This window comes from Lycium ferocissimum, chromosome 4, assembly GCF_029784015.1.
Source record: "Lycium ferocissimum isolate CSIRO_LF1 chromosome 4, AGI_CSIRO_Lferr_CH_V1, whole genome shotgun sequence".
Lineage (NCBI taxonomy): Eukaryota > Viridiplantae > Streptophyta > Magnoliopsida > Solanales > Solanaceae > Lycium > Lycium ferocissimum.
In genome coordinates this window covers 75,830,792-75,836,276 of record NC_081345.1, presented here as the reverse complement: position 1 = coordinate 75,836,276, position 5,485 = coordinate 75,830,792, and positions in this window count along the sequence as shown.

Below are 5,485 nucleotides of genomic sequence, written 5' to 3'. Positions count from 1 at the left end.
TCTAAAGAGAAGGTGTTAAGCACCCTTTAAGATCCATTAAAAATGGTTAACCGACCGGACTTAATTATTTAATTAAGGCTAATAAAAAGTGATTTTCATGGTACAAGTATTGATAACAAAAAGTACTTTGCTACGTCTAGAAAAAAAAATTTACGTCCCTTTAATTCGGACAGTGAATAACATACCTGAGGAAACTATTCTTAAAAGTATTTGGAGTTAAAAAAAAAATTGATTTTTTAAAATAGATAAGTGGTTGAACGCCAAAATAATTCTGCCTAACTCAATCAAAATGAGATGACGTTTTGCTTTTGTTAGAAAAGCTAAGATTTTAAAAAATCAGATATTTTACTTAACTTAGAAAATAAGTTCATTAATTAAATGCTAGCTAATTTAAATAAATGAAAACCCTACATAACTCCCTACAAAGATGAATAACAGAAGCTTAACACAAAACCAAATGAACACAAAAAGCTTAGAATTTTAAAAGGACACTACCAACAGTAAGCAACAAATGCCCAGATAATATGTAAAGAAACAACAGGCATATCACTTTATGATAGGGAGTTGAAAGAAAATTATGGCAGGATGTTCCCCATTTCCCCCCGCTTTTCATTTCTGTTGAGATGTATTTGGGGGAGCGAGAGACACAGAAGGAAATGCAGATGCACGCTCCAGGGCTTGCGGTGACGTCGAGTCTCAACGTGGGACTCTTCGGCTCCGGTGTTGTCATGCGAAACAAAGTAATAAAGAAAGATTATGAACAGGAAGCAGATGTTAATATGATACTAATAAATAGACAAAGTAAAGTCATTAGAATGTGACCACAAGAATTCTCATAGAGTTCATTTTGGAATTACGGAAACAGAAAACACGATACTCCTATTGTTTAAATATTAAATAGCATGTTAAAACAAAAGAACAACGCCCAATACTCTCACTTTATTGAACAAGTTATTAATCCTATAGACATGGTATATATGAGAAAATGAATCTGCAACATGATTTCTATGAGAAAGGTGAGTTTAAAAGCATGCTTCTATAACTTAGCCAAAGGTAAGTTAACATTTTCCAGATCAGTATTATACGCACAAAAGGCGCAACTCGGGTTAAAACAAAAATAGCATTTTCATTGACGAACAGATCTAAAGCATGGCTGCTAAGCAACAAAGGATATTATTAGCCAGGGAGATGGAGTAGAGTATATTTATATATGAGTATTTTTATAGGCATGATTCCTACAACTTTGAATAGAGGCAAAAGTTCCAAAAATACCAACAGAGACTTTCAGATGCGTACTAATGGACTGTACATATAGTTGTGACCCCTAAATTCACGTTAATAAAAAATGTTCCGCCTTAAGGTTTCAGCTTAGCTATACATACATAGACTAAACCACTGGTAAATGAAGCACGAACTTGAAGAAAATTTCAGGAAAGAAAAAAAAAATAAGTAATATTACTCATGAGGAGAATTAATAATCTACTAAACCACATATGCCCCAAATCACATAAAATACATACTATAAGATTTCATACTCAGATTTCAAAACGAACACAGAGAGATTAAACACATTTTTGAAATCCAAACTTACATGACATGGATATATCGAAAACTAAAGACATGATTTTTCTACAACATAATATGATGTCTTGATAGAAAGGAAATAAGAACAGGGTCGGATATTACCTCTTTGTGGTGCAGTGAGCGGGAGCTTTCAAAGTCACAGATCTGCTTCCCCTTTACGAACAAAATGAAATCTAGATGCTATATGAACAGAAGTAGGAGAATAAAAAGTTGAGAGATTTTTTGATAGAGCCCCCAAAAACTTGGTCTGCGGCTGGGATTTATGAACGTATTTATAGGTAAAACTGACTAGGGTTTCAATTTTAAGCGGGATTTCAAGGTGAAGTAACTGTTTGAATTAGACCCGTGAACGTATGTCTTGTGCTCAGCAAATCAGATCTCTGAAAAGGCGTTCTTGGCTTCTTGCCATATGTAGATGTTGACCGAATCTTGTAATAAAGAGGAGAGGAGAGAAATGGTGAAAAGGTGAGAAACTTGCTCTAAATTGGAGGAACTTGCTCTAAATTGGAGGGACAACCTTCTGCCATGGATGGGGAGAGATGTTTTCTTGTCCAAAATGGAAGGAGGCGCCACTTTGAGGGTAGAGGGAAACCCTAACTTTTTTTTAAGAGATGTGATGTGGGCTATTGCAATTTGGGCGAAAATGGGCCAATTGGGCCGATCTGAAAAGACTTTTGGTTTTCAAATAGTGGGCTAATTTTAGAGGTTAAATGTGGGCTGCTGGGATCCGAATTTTGGGCCATCTCATGGCTATTGTTGGTCTTCTCCATATTCTAATCCAATTCCTCATGCTTCTTTATAGAAATTTATAACTTGGAAAGTATATGTAATAATCACACAATTAGTAATTATTAATAGTAATAAGGATATAATTCAATGTTACTAATTTACTAATAACAAGAAACTATAAATATATAGATAATGTAATAACAGAGTAAGAAATATTATCTAGCTTAACTTTATGATTAACAAGTAATAAATAGGTAGTAATGTGAGGGTAATATAAAAATAGTAATTACAATAGAGTAACGATACTTACAAATAATAGCAAAGAATAGTAATAACATAGTAGTGAATAAAAAGTATTTAGATTATCAATAAAATTGGAAGCCCAAGGAAATAAATTGGAATAAAGGAGGGACAAAATTGGGTGTCAACAGGTATTCGTTACTTCTGGAGCATTCAATTCATTCATTTGAAATGCTTGTGGATGCTTTTATAAAGCACATGCTGGAGCAAACAAGGTGTCAGCAAGGAAAGTGGTAAGATTGCCCAAGGCGATGCTGAGTTGCTTCATGAGTTTGTTATAAGGTTCCAAAAGGAATGACGATGTCATTGCCGGCTGTCCCGGATGAATGGGCAGCAGAGGCATATACCAAGGGGTTAAACCCTAGAAGTTCAAGCGCATCGCTAAAACTGAAAGAAAACCTATTGGAATTTCCTGCTACAACATGGGCAAATGTTCATAATAGATGTGAATCAAAACTCCGAGTGGAAGATGACCAGTTCGGGGTACAGGCTGGATCAACTGGCCGGAATCGAAACCATGACAGGCCCAGAAGGAATGTTAATTATGCTTTCAGATTTGGAAAAGAAAGATATCAACCGTATGGTCAACAAGAAATGTCTCGTTCAAGACCAGAACGGAACCAAAATATTCAATATGAGAGGCCAATTTCTGACAGAAACGTCGATTTAGGTCAAAACAAACGAGGGTTGCAGTCCAAATCTGCAACAGTTGATTTAGTTACAAACAATATTGAAAATTTGAGGTTATCGGAATATAATTTCAATGTTGATTTAGTAGAGTTGGTCGCAAAGAATAAGTAAGATTGATGCATGAAGCGACCCAGACCAATGATATCAGATCCCAGCCAGAGGGATATGAGCTTATTTTGTGATTATCATGGAACCCATGGTCATCAGACTGCTGACTATATGCACCTCAGAGACGAGGTTGCACGATTGTTAAAAGACGGTCACTTAAGAGAATTCTTAAGTGATAGGGTCAAGGATAATTATGGAAAGAATAGGGACTTAGTCAAGCAAGAGGTTCAGACCGAACCACGCCATATGATCGATACGATAACTGATGAGCCCATGCAAACCGAGGCAACTTCCCCGGTTAAAAAGGATGAGTTGACAGTAATAAACAGACAGAGAGCTCCGAAGTTCAAGCAGAAAAATATATTGTCGGTGGACGATAAAAGAGAGGGAAAGATCTCACCCTATTATGATGATTTGGTAATTTCAGCTATGATTAATAATTGTATAGTTACAGGCATCACAGTCGTTTTGAGGATTGTGGAAAATATTATTCAATGGGGAGTCATGAAATAGTTGGAAATGATGGGTGAGCTAGAACCATTCGTAGAAGCAATCGGAGAAGTAGCTGGGCCTGGAGAAGTTGCAAAGGGGTTTGTAGAGTTGTTAGTTGTTACAGGACGCAGTGAAAGGAATACGAAGTTTCGAATAATAAATGGTGGCATGGATTTGAAGGTTGTATTGGGAAGGCCTTAGATTCAAGATGCAAATGCTATGATCACAGCTTCACTCAAACGGTTAGAATTTCATACATCGGAGGGAGTAGAGTATGTCCCAGGGAAGAGTTTTGACTAATGGAATCTCTAGTATCAACGTAACTAAGAAAGTAAAGGCAGGTTAAGTAAAAAAAAATAAAAAAAAATAAACCTTACAGGGAAAATGGAGGAATGACCAATAGGTTCAAGGTTGTCTAACTGGATAATGTTATAGGGAAGAAACTTATGTCGAGTTGCTGCAAATCAAAATCGACCGAGGTAAGGTTTAATATCTTTTAAAAATATGTTTTCTAAGAAGTTGTAACATTTATTCTAGGAATAAGAGGAAAATGGTTTCCAACAAAAAATGGGATTGGGAGCACGACAAGATTAGAGGGTTACCCGGAGAATTTTTGAAAACACGCACTGCACTCTTTTTCCCTTCATCCGGTTTTATCCCTAAAAACATAGAAAGGGTTTTTCCGGCAAGGTTTTTAATAAGGCAGCAACATAAAACGTTTTACTTTGAATAAATTGGATTGATCAGACATCAGAAGCAGCAAGAAATCAGGAATAGTTCAAGAAGATGAGTCACGGCAAGATACTGGGGACTGATGAGGAAAGATCATAAGCAGCCAAAGATTTTAAATCAAAAAGCTGGTACAGTTTTCTCAAAGTTAAATAATGTAAGAACTGGGGATTGTTGGCCAAGCTCTAAGCTGGCTAGTCAAAAAGCTGTACAAACTTAATGGATTTATTTCCTGAAATTTGATGTACTGTTATATCCCGTTTTTTGTGCATTGGGGTATTCCGAGCTAGTTGTGATAAGTTAAGGACAAGACTATTTTCGGGGTACGAGATAGAGACTTTTGACCCCGATCTTGTTTTAAGGCACAAGTTGCTTATAATTTTACTGGTATGGAATATTAAGGAAAATTAGGGGTTAAAAGTGAATTATGAAAAGTTAATTATTTCATGAAAAAGGGCTCAAGTTGGCCGTGTGGTGTGGGCCCCCTCCCCCAAGACTTGGCCAAATTTGATTAGTTTAAGCTATGAGTGGTACATGTGTTCATCTTGAAGGATCTATATTTAAGTCAAGTGGATGACTAGCAAGATATATTATTCATCTTTTCACACTTAGAAACTTGGAGAAGCTTGGAGAAAAAAAAAAAGGAGAGCCATTCGGCCATGCTAGCCGAAATTGGTGCCAAGAAAAATTGATCAAAAAATTATTTTCTTCAAGCATTTCAACTCCTTAAAAGGTGTATAACAACATGAAGTAGTTGTTGGAGCAAGCAAAGCCTTTGTTCTTGCAATTCTCAACCCTAGCCAAGTTGAAGAACTAAGTGGAAAAGGTAAGGTTTAATCTTCTTTTTTATATG